We start from the raw sequence: 12,311 nt of genomic DNA on the forward strand, positions 1-12,311 counted from the left end.
CCCAAAGGGGAACCAAGGGTCTAGATACCGCAAGTTTCCTTCAAGCTCCTCTCATGAAACGGCTAACCAGGGGATGCTGTCCCGCAGACTTATCCCCAAAGCCAACATGACATGCTGAAATAGCTGCCAAGTACACCTTTATAGTTGAAAAGGCCTTTCCTTTATCAACCAAATCTTGCAAGAAACACAACAGTTCAACCACTGAACAATGAAAAGGAAACGTGTTCCTCACACGGCACCACTTCTCAAAAACCTGCCACTTACAAGTGTAAAGTGAACGAGTAGAAGCAGCTCTAGCGTTCTAAATAGTATCTACAACCCGTTGTGGCAAACCAGCCGCATTCAGGTTCCACCTCTCACCGGCCAGGCCCACAACATCAGTCGGTCTGGGTTGGGGTGGTAAATCTCCCCTCTGGCTTGAGACAGGAGGTCCCTGTGTATGGGCAGAGGCCAAGGCTCTCCCACCAGAAGCTGAACTATCTCCGCCACCCAGTGTTTGGCTGGCCACCGAGGGGCCACCAGAATCAGTGAGAACCCCTGGTCCCTCACCCTGGCCAGGGTGGGAGAGATTAGACTCAGGGGTGGGAATGCATAGAGCAACATCCTGGGCCAAGGATGCGCTAGTGCGTCCACGCCCAGAGGAGCGCTTATGTCCGACAGGGAGAAGTATAGAGGGCACTGAGCGCTTTCCTGCGAGGCGAAGAGATCTACGGCAGCCTGACCGTACCTCTGCCATATTTGACGCACCACCTGAGGATGAAGAGTCCAATCCCCGTAAAGAGGATTCCCTCGTGACATCAGGTCCGCGCCCCTGTTCAGAACACCTGGAATATGTGTTGCACGAAGTGATAGGAATCTGTTGCTGCTCCACAAAATCATCCGGCGAGCCAGATTGTGTAGCTGTGGCGAGCGAGTGCCCCCCTGACGGTTGATATATGCCACTGTGGTGGAATTGTCCGTCTTTATTAACACATGTTGATCCTGCAGGAACGTCTGAAAGTGTTTCAGAGCCAAAAACACCGCCCGTAACTCCAACACGTTTATGTGAGCCGGAGCACTGTCCATGTCCCATGTACCGTTCACAGCCCTGCCCATCAGGGTTGCTCCCCACCCTGATAAGGTAGCGTCGGTTGTCATGGTGATCCTGGATGACACCGCCCCTAGCGGTGCGCCCGCTTCTAAAGTCGTCTTGTCTCTCCACGGGCGAAGAGCCGCGATCGCCGACGGCGTCATCTTTATTCTGCGATTGAGGTGACGACGTGGTCACAGACGCAACGCCGCCACCCAACGCTGAAAATCCCTCATCATTAAAAGACCCAATTACACCACCGAAATCGCTGAGGCCATCATGCCAAGCAGACGTAAACACATTCTGAACATCACCACTCTCCCCAATTGAAACCGGGAGAGACACTGAGTGAAAGACGTTATTCGCCCCTCTGACAGAGTGACACAGTACGAGAGGGAATTTAGCTTCAGGCCGAGGTATTCCGTGTCCTGCACGGGAATCACTCGGCTTTTCGCCCAGTTTATTCTGAAATCCAGATCCCGTAAGTGGTTTATAACCGTGGTGGAATCTTTGATCGCGGGAATGGGAACATAGGAAATCAGGAAATCGTCTATGTAAGCGAATATCCTGATGCCGCTGCTCCGCAACGGTGACAGCGCTGCCTCCACACACTTGCTGAACACTCTCGGTGCCAACGATAACCCGAACGGGACGGCTCTGTACTCGTACGCCCTGCCTTGATAGGCAAATCTGAGAAACCTCCTGTGCAACGGGTGAATGCCGATGTGAAAATAGGCATCGGCCAGATTGATTGTAATAAACCAATCGCGGGGGCGAATAACGCGACAGAGCACTTTGTGTGTCAACATTCTGAATGTGCATTTCCGATGCTTGTTCAACACTCGGAGATCCAATATGGGACGAAGAGATGAGCCCCCTTTCTTTCGAATGAGGAAATATCGGGAGTAAAACCCCATGTGAATTTCCTCTGGTGGGACCACTCTTATTTTGTCCTGGAAGATGCGCGCACCATCGCCATTTGCTATGGAAACTACCACTCCGTTGAACCTCTGTGGTTTCGTAGCGAATTGAAGTCTGTAACCCTTCAGAACAGTGAACATCCATGACGTCCGCCTTCTGTGCGTCACTCAGCCCTGAGGTTCAGCCATAGCGCTCTCTCACCAGCCATTGCAAGCCCCATGATGCATCCACTACCCTGCACCGCACCCCTGGAGAAACGCAGGATGAGGTCATTGACCGCGCAGATCTCATCCCAAAGGGCAGGGTTAGGCGACCCGGTGGCCAGCTGGCGGCCCATCCCCTCCAGGATCTCAGCTTGGTAGGCAGACAGCAAGGTCATTGCATTCAGAGAACACACTGTCTGAGCTCCATACCTATACATCCTCTGGAAAGTGGAGGCAGTAACACGCTCCGCTTTCGTTGGTAAGGCAATGCTGCTGGACACTGAAAGAGAACGGCACTTAGGGTGAAGATGGTAGGCCACTGACGGCTCCACCGCTGGGGGTCCGGCCAACCCCAGTTCTCCCATCCCGAGTATCTCCAGTTGAGAGTAGCCCTTGGTGGGAAGCTTACTCTTAAATGGACTGGACCAGAAATGCTTCATCTCCTTCATGCAGGCAGGCATTGCCGGGAGGAGCTGCATCTGAAGCGCTAGGAGGTCTTGATTGTTGGACAGGGAATGTGGAGTCATCCTCCACACCGTCCAAGTCATTTACCTCCAGCAGGTCAGAATTGGCGTCGTCAGCCTCCTCTGTGTCCTGCTCCATCCCCAAGATATCCTCAAAGAGCGGAGGCATATCAGGGGACTCCTCTTCGATCATGTCCGCCCAGCTCCATGTAGCTTGCGGGGGATGAGATGTGGTTGCAGACTGTGTTGAGGCAGCAGGCAGACATGGGTCGTGACTACTGGCTACCGCAACCCTCAGTCTCCTCTCCAAAATCTTCTCCGGCATTGTGGTGCAATGGGGACAAGATTGGGGATCCGCCAGTGACGCTTGTGCTGCTTAACGGCCATACAAGCGATACACAAGGGTTGGGGATCCCTTCCCGAGATTTGCGACCCGCACGACGCAGGGCATTCTTGGGACAGAGAGCCCACAGCCTTCGTCTCCTGCCCTTTGGCGGGGGCTGAAGACACTGTGGCATACAATGGCAAAAAATTCGCTGAGAAACGGATGTGTGCACTCGTCGCAACACATTAGCGGACACACCGCGCTTAGCTCAGCTAACAAGTTAATGCTAACCGAACGAGGCTCATTGTGACAGGTTAGCCTTAGCCGACTTGACTTGCTAACAGCGCAACGCGTAACTATTGTGCTGCCAGAGAGCAGTATGTTTTTACACGAACACTACTCCCGTCGAAGCCAACAAATGTCCTGAAGACACCAACCCAGCGGATCCAAGCCGATACCAGAAACCACGTTCGGCGACGCAATCCTTAACGGGACATCTACAAACAGTTTAGCAGCACCTGGTGGTTAGCCTGGACGCGCTGAGGGAGCTCCCGTTCACTTCACACGGGAAGAAAGCGAGAATGCTTGGAAAGGGGTGGGTCGACTGTGGTAGTGGGTAGGAGCGGGCCCCAGGTACAGTTCGACCTGTCTGTCATGGACAGACGTTGTGTCATTGGAGCCTCCAGAACTGGTCACGCGAGAGCGATTCCCATAGTGAAACACCGAACGAAGTTAGAAAAATAACTCTCTCAGATTTCACGGAGACAATCAAAAAAAGAAGGGTGCTGATCCCTTCTGGGGTCCACTGAGGCTCAGATATGCCTGGAGTCAGTGAATAATTTGAGGGAAAAATTGTAACTCAGAAAATATGGGAGCACTATTTTCATGTTGGAAAAAGAATTAAAGTACACCCTCCCTACCAACCTGACCGATTTCAAAGGGTTTTCATGCTGGTAGTTGTTGTTATGTATGTTTACTGTGTCTTTAATTGAGAATAAAGTGTCACTTGCTGAAAACATGAGGCAATTCACATTTTCAACAGCTGCCCTTCCGGAACCATCTCTGGCTGAGAGGAAACAGACGAATGGGGACATATTTTGTTCATTATTATTATTATTATTATTATTATTATTATTATTATTATTATTATTATTATCACAAAGGATACAGTTAAAGAATCAAGTTAGTTTGACTAGTCTGACAAAGTGAATCTTACAAAATACGCCTCTCACAATGACATGGTCGTTTTGTAACTAATTACCCTAAACCCTAATTATGATCTGTCACCTCTTTATGAGTTATTAACTACTAGTGCGTTTCCATGAAGCTTTGTAATGCTTCTTGTTGGGAACAATACTGTATTATAAGTGGAAACAGACAAATAAGAAACAACTTGCTTGAGGTGTTCTTTCAGGGTTAGTGCCCAAAACGTTTCACTGAAGTGGGTTTGCCAAGTTTAACTCTGACATAGCACTCAGTTGGGTGACCTGTGCTGTTTGCGCCCCACTACACGTCCAACTGCCTGAGACATCAACCTTTAATATCAATATACACGTTAAAACAAGTTGTCCAGTGCCTTTTTATGTTCCTACTCTGCTCGTACTGCACAATTTCCATGCGATTCAAAACTCCTGCATTGATTATTATTCACATTTTTAAATAGAAAAACAAAAATAGGCTGGTTCCACATACAAGGAACTGACGTATGGAATTATCAACAAATTGTGCAAGTTTATATCACATTGAGTCACAAAACCTTTTTTTGTGCTGCCATGGATTGAAAATGAAAGAGTATCCTTGCTTATGAGGATTTGCAACATTCAGAATGTTCTTGCAAAAAAAAAATTTTTACAAAAAGAAAAAATCTTATTCAAGTGAAAGTTTTTATTGGTTTGTGTACTGAGCGTGCTGTCTGGCTATGGTTGCAAAAAAGCAGCAAAAAATGGCCCCAATGCCTTGTTTGAATGTGGGTAATCTAGTTTTCCACCTTCTTCTTGCTCTTGACTTTGCCGAAAACACCCGATCAACTGGAGGGAACCAACAAATATTGTAACAGCGGAAGATGGCAACAACGTGAGGTGTAAGATGACTGTCAGGGAGTTAGCAAAACTTCTAGAATTAGTACACACAACATTTTGCCGGTCTAGAAATGGCAAAACAACACCTTGCTCCTCGTTTGTACCTCGTTCCTCTTTGCTAGTACTCCTAAACAAAAATTCAGCTCGCAACAGAAGCAGCGGCGCTGGGTCATCGACAGGAAGTGTCGTCACAGCGCCCTTTTGTGTGTGTGTGCGTGTGTGTGTGTGTGTGTGTGTGTGTGTGTGTGTGTGTGTGTGTGTGTGTGTGTTACTCCTGGTCCCTGTTTACTGGCTGCACCATCTCGTCCTCCCTGCCTTCGGAACCGTTTGCCACCATGTCAGTACACTACAGATGGCGGCGAACAAACACCACTCCAGGCAAACAATAGCCTAGCGTGCTAAAAATAGTAGCCTCCATTATAACTAAGGGGATGACAGAAGGAATGAGATCGAGAGGGGCGCCCTCTGGCTGCGTTATGCATTTACTTTGTCCTCACAACGGTGTTGGTCCTGATACATCTATGATGATGCACAGTGGAGGTCCAGTGATGCACTAGAGGCCACTGAGCACCTGCAGGCAGCCGCTTTGTTTCAGTGTACATGCAGCAAAAAACAACAACAAAACAACAACAAACAACTGACTTGTGGTAAATTGATCCCAGATGTCCCTTGAAAGGACGACTTAATGAACCATATTTTGACACATCAGGAAAGGCTGAGGCGCACAAATGTGATTTTTTTTGTTGTTGACAAATTACAGACTCTGTGAGTGTTAATGATGATATTTACAGGCTTCCGGTTCACCAGAAGATCACATTATGCCTTGTCAGACCTCCTCTATCTGACAATCAGCTCTTGCTGCTGTAAACTGGATAAATATCTTAAAAGTTCGGATGAATCTTTCCAAAAAGAGGGTCAGAACATTGATTTACACTTGGTTTTTATCTTTATGTATTTAATGTAAAAGGACAGGCAGTAGTTTCAAAAAGAAAGTGTGATCCAACAGGACCTGAGACCTAAAGACATGTCAGTACACGTGCTCAGCTGTTTCATGTGTCTATAGGGGAGGGGAAAAAACAGACAGTAGCATTTTTAAAGCAAAAATAGTCTCTAACTCACTGACATTACCAACCCATTTGCCACATCTTCATACCTCATAAATCTGAATACGACTATTTTTTCAGTGCTGGATTATTGGAAAGCTCTCTGTTGACCTCAGTCAGTCCTTCATCGTACACTTCAGTTAATTTTCTTTCTTTGGCAAATGCCCTCAGGCATGAACTTGTTACGCCCATCCTTCAATTCCTCCTCTGGCTTCAGGTTTCTCTTAGAATCAGCTGTCAGGTTTTAATGTTCGTTTGCTTTTTTTTTTTCTTTTACAGACCACTAATGACAGCAGACAAAGACGTTAAACCCCTGGGAGTCAAAGTCGGTCAATCGTCCAATCAGATTTCCATTATTTAGAAGTCACAAAGTTTAGGTACAAATTATGGGGTGATGACGGTTTTGCATTGGAAACAGGTTTCGCCGTTGCAGCCGCTTCAACTGCAGCCGCAATCCTTAATACTGCAATTTCATTGTACATACATATTACAATGACAATAAAGCTATTCTATTCTCTGAACATTCACATTGTTTTGTTTTGTTTGTTTAATAAATAATAAAGCTGTGACAGTTTACCTCTGCTTTCATGGAGTATTTTCAGATTTTTTTACAGCGTTTTATTTATTAGGCTCCTTGGATTTCAGCTGAATGCTGTTGAGGTTTATACAAATAAATGTTAATTGGACGTAAATTGGAGGCTTAAAACATTGTAACAAAACATCAGTACCTAATGATCTGGTTTGAAGAACTCTTAACCTGTCGACACTATTAAAAGAAATGCTTTTTTCATCGGAGCGCCACTGTTTACAAACTGTTACCGTTTTGTTTTATTTTTTTTCCTTTTAGTCTGAGCAAGTTCACAGCTTTGACCACTGCTGTTTCAATTAGTATTAAAAATAATGTTTTTTTGAAAATGAAAAATCTATCTCCATCTTTTGTGCAACCCAAGTGCTTTTAAAACGGCAAAGATGATCTGAATTTCAAATGACGACCTGCGACTGACCCAAGTGAAAGTTCCAACTTGACTCTTCGTTCCGACTCTGCGCACTTCACTTGATTCTCCGCCGCTGCGAGCCGGGGACCTGCTCAAGAACCGAAGGTTAAGGTCTGAGACTTGACTCGCGACTCGCTCCCCCTCTGCTGCTCAGTTACCTTTCCCCCCACCACCCACAGAGGTCCGTGTCCTGTTGTGTGACAGGCTCTCAGTATTCTGGGGCATCCTTCCACTGCTCCGATGTGACTTCCAGGATGAAAGGGCACGTAGAGGGAAGAGGCAAAAATAGCTGCTGGGGCCACTGAAGCCAGAGCTTTGACAAAAGCCTCGGACATGTGTTCCCTGACCTGAATAACCAAGAGAGCTCTGGAGCTCTCCAGCAGGTAGAGCCGCCCTTTGTTTTTCACTCTCATCTGCACTGTAAAAAGCCTCACTGTAAGACCACTGCTGCGCTCAGGCAGCCAGCTAATGGAACCGGTTATTTTTAATGCACGTCTCGGAGCCGGGATGGTGTTTAATGTGCTGCGACAGTCGCTAATGTGCCACCTCACGTTTGGATTCCAAAGATATTTGCTTCCAAGCCTCATCCAATCGCAAGGCGCAGGTGCAGAGGATTGTCACATTTTTGTTCCACGGTTAAATGGAATCAGTTGACCGTTATCGTCTGCCCTTTTTTTTCCTCTACTTTCTTCTGTCTCCTCTTGTTTGCACTTTCAGGTTCGGCGTGTCCGTTCTGCCAAAGAAAGAATGGGCACTCAGCGAACGCCGTGGCTGCGAACTGTTCCACGCTGCGTGGCTCATCAGCAATTATTCTTTCACAATAAAAGGGAGAGGGGGGAAAAAGGTGGGGGAGAAGTAATTACTCAGTGAGGCGCATTTGTAGTCATGTGGGAGGACGGCGCAGAGTGTTATCAGCTGAAACAGAGAGAAGTCTGGCGACACTAACGCTCTTGAGCAAAAAAAAAAAAAAAAAAGCTCAATTCTCTTTTTTCAAACATAATTTCAACAAAAGCGTTGGCACCAAATCGCTCGTGCACCTTCACAGATGCGCAGCCTCAACACGTGCCGAAGCCTTCATGTCACCCAGTGTTGGAGAATCACTTGTACAATGTCATTCCTGGCTCCTGATTGCTTTGGCACATCATGTGTTGCCCTGCTGCAGGCAAAAAATTTGCGTTAATGCCTCGGCCATCTTGGAGTCACGTCTGCCGCTCTCTTCCTCCCATCTTCGGATGGTGGTCCGAAGCCCCCAGCGATCGCAATCGCTCGGCCTGCAGCTCAGCGGGAGGCCGAGGCCAAGGCCGGCAGCAGTGGCAGCAAGGGAAGTGAAGGGAAGCGGCGGTGAAATGAGTCAAACGAGGACAGAAGAGAGTTCAAATGGGCAGGGGGACAAAAAGAGGCAGCTGGTTGCTTGGAAAGGGGAAGTCGCAGGTGTCACGCTGGGAAATGGGGATAGAGGGAGTGAGAGGAAAGCAAAAGGAAGCGGGTGAAGGTTTGGAGAAAATGAGGAGGAGGAGGCGGCGACGTGAAGTTTTCAATTACAGCGCAAGCCGACAACAAAGACCCAGATTTCTAACAGTCTCCCCAGCCTGTGGGGAGAAGCTCATTTAGCCCCGCTTCACTCCTACCGTCATCCTCGCGCCGCGCAAATTACAAGTTGGAATATTTAATGCCTTCTTTTGTTGCAAGAGGCAAACACACGTCGGCTGCCTCGTCGTACAGACGCCCCTGAAAGCCAGCAGCTATGTGGGTGTCTCTCGCCTGATGTGCCTCACATGTCAAAGTGTGACAGGTTGAGGTTGATCGAGGCGGTCCAGACACGAGTCGCCACCACTCATTAGGACACTGTGTTTTAAAATCAAAATCCCCCAGAATCCTGTTGGCCAAATATCATTAAAATGTGAGGTCAGTCTGCTGCTGCTGCATGTGATTACCAGCTGTAAGAAGCTTTTCCATCAAAAAGTACCGTGCACTTTGGTACAGCAGGGCGTTCTTTTGTACAAACTAAAGTGTGTTAACACACAGGAGCCATCATTTTTTGCTATGACAAGCTAAAGAGACATACAAGAGACTAGGCCTGTCGCGATAATCGATAATTCAATTAATCGCTCGGTAAATAAAAACCAGGTCGGTAATTTTGCCGGCCTCGATAAATTGACACGTGCGTTTGTTTTTCTCCATTCTCACTACCAAACACGCTGGATGAGAGAAAATGTCTCACTCTGTGCATTTGTCTCGACACCTGTTCGCGTTGGCTCTATAGCGGAATGAACGGAGTGAGTGAACTCTCCTGTCAGTCATTAAGTGTCTCCATCATGGGATGGGCGAGGCGGGCGCTGGCGCAGACACAGACACAGACACACACACACAGACACACACACACACACACACACACACACACACACACACACACACACACACACACACACACACACACACCACACACACACACACACACACGGACACAGTGCTGCAAGTGAGCGAAGTGAAGGAAAAGCGAGCAAACGCTATGAGTGATGAACAGTGCCAGTATGGGAACATTTCGGCTTCAAACGAAACGAACGAGGTGATCCCATGAACACGGACGAGCCGATATGTCGCATTTGTTCGAAAGTAGTGGTGGTGAAGAAGGGGAATACAACGAACATACACGCACACCTCAAGCACAATCATCCCCTCCAGTCTTCCCAACTGTGAAAAAAAAAAAGTACTGCCCGAGGTTCCGCGGAGCCATCGTCCCGACAGGCAACGCTGACTGAAGCGTTTGGTAAGCAAAGCAAATATATATATTTAAAAAAAACTGCGCAAAATGGTGCGCACTTACAGACAGCGTCAAAGTCCTTCTTTCTTTTTTTTCTTTTTTTAAAATTGTTTTTAAGTGCTATTTATTGATCAAACAGAATGTGAGTCCATTTTATTTTTATTGTTTTTTTGTTGTCTTTTATGTTTACTAGGTTTGTTCATCTTATTTGCAACCTCTTAATCTTGAGAAATGAAAGTTTATTGCTTTTGACATGGTGTACTTACATTATTATGTCATATATTATCATTATATATGATTTTTTTTAAAAATGGTCAATAACATCGTTTATCTGCAATAATTTGTAGCACAATCATCGTCCAGCAAAATTTGTTATCATGACAGGCCTCCAAGAGACTTCTCACCATGTTGCCTCAGTAACAGCCACAAGGCACTTTTCTGTCAGCAAGGTTACTCTTACAAAAACTGAAAGTTAGCGACTGGTTTTTACCAAAGATTTACAAAGCATCTGCACACTTAACATTAGCATGTTGCTAATTACTGAAGTAAATAAACTGATGCTAGACAAGACTTTGTCTCTGCGCTACCTGGAAATGCAGAAGGCATGTTAATGACTTTTATGTTAAGCATCTGCCAACAGAACGCTGGCTGGTGTACGTAAACCTCTCTAAGTTTTATCCCTGTCTTGATCAGCTGGCTCGCGTCATAACTAAAATAGTCACTTTCACACTTGGCACTCTGGTACACACCTGAACTCCACAAAATGAAATCCCGCTAACATCAACTGGAAAGGCTCTGCAAGAAACTGGTTTAACTGTCCATCACCAAGCCTACACTGATCACCCCCACCAATACAAAGATGCCCTCAACTCAGCTCAGTCCACTTACTACTTCAACATCATACACTCTGGCTCTTCCAAGCCCAAGGTTCTCTTCTCCACCATAAATAAACTCAAACCCAGCAACAACATCTCCAACTCCTTCACAGTCAATAAGTGCAACACCTTTCTATCATTTTTTTCAAAACAAGATTGACATCATCTACACTAACCTGACTACCTCCTCCACTCCCTTCACCTCCACACCAGTTTGCCCACCCTGCACCACTCAGTCCCTGTCTCAGTTCTCTCCTGTGCCTCCAATGCAGCTGTCCAGACTCATGGTAGGCATGAAATACTCCACCTGTGCTCTGAACACCATCCCATCCACACTTGGTAAGGACTGCCTACCGGCCATTTCCCCACTCATCGCTGACATCATCAAGTCCTCCTTCCGCTCCGGCTCTGTCCACGACACCCTCAAACTAGCTGCTGTAACCTGGACTCAACCCTGACACCATGAGCAACTCCTGGCCCATCTCCAACCTCCCCTTCATGTCTAAAATACTGGAACGTGCTGTCACCACTCAGCTCAACATCCATCTCACTTCCAATGATCTGTTTGAACCATTTCAATGCAGATTCCGCCCATGTCACAGCACAGAAACAGCACTCCTCAAATTCACCAACGACCTTCTCCTCTCCTCAGACTGCCGCCACCTCAGCATTCTCCTCCTCCTCGACCTCACAGCATCCGTTCTCCTCTCCTGCCTGGAATCAAACCTCAACATCACTGGTACTGCTCTCTCCTGGTTAAGGTCATATCTCACAGACAGACAGCAATTCATCAGCATCAGCAACTGCCCCTCCTCCACTGCTCCTCTGGTACAAGGCGTCCCCCAGGGTTCGGTGCTTGATCCACTACTCTTCATCCTCTACATGCCCCCCCCCTCAGTAACATCATCCGCCGCTGTGGTCTCTATTTCTGCTACTACGCTTACGACGTCCAGCTGTACATCTCCACCAAATCCATCACCACCGTAACTCACTCCACCCTGACCAATGGCCTCACTGAAATAAAATCAAGGGTGCACTCAATTTCCTCCAACTCAACTCTGACAAATCAGACATGCTCATCATCAGTCCCAAATCCCTCACCAAAACTGCTCACAACTTAATGTAACCCTAACCCCCTCCACTCACATCTGTCACCTCAGAGTCATCTTTGAAAATAACCTCTCCTTCGAACACCATGTCAACCACATTACGAGAACTGTTTTCTTCCACCTCAAAAACATTGCCTGTCTCCACCCATCACTTTTCTTCTCTACTGCTGAAACTCTCATCCATGCCTTCATTACCCCCAGACTGGACTACTGTAACGGCATCCTCTATGGTTCATCTTCCGAAGTCCTCAATAAACTTCAATACATACAGAACACATACAGAACTCTGCCGCTCGCCTTCTCACCCACATCCGCTCCTGTGAACACATCACCCCAGTCCTCCAGAAGCTCCACTGGCTCCCCGTCCCTCAGAGCATCCTTTTCAAAATCCTCCTCCTCACCCACAAA

At 47.1% G+C, this 12,311-nt stretch overlaps 1 pseudogene; it reads right to left on the bottom strand.

Moving 5' to 3' along the window:
* Positions 1 to 342: 342 nt before the first annotated feature.
* LOC142884286 (uncharacterized) lies at positions 343 to 2,850 on the bottom strand (annotated as a pseudogene).
* Between the last annotated feature and the right edge of the window lie 9,461 nt (positions 2,851 to 12,311).

This window comes from Nelusetta ayraudi, unplaced genomic scaffold (genome assembly GCF_046127955.1).
Source record: "Nelusetta ayraudi isolate G7.1 ecotype Tasmania unplaced genomic scaffold, CSIRO-AGI_Nayr_v1 ptg000011l, whole genome shotgun sequence".
NCBI classification, from domain to species: Eukaryota; Metazoa; Chordata; class Actinopteri; order Tetraodontiformes; family Monacanthidae; genus Nelusetta; species Nelusetta ayraudi.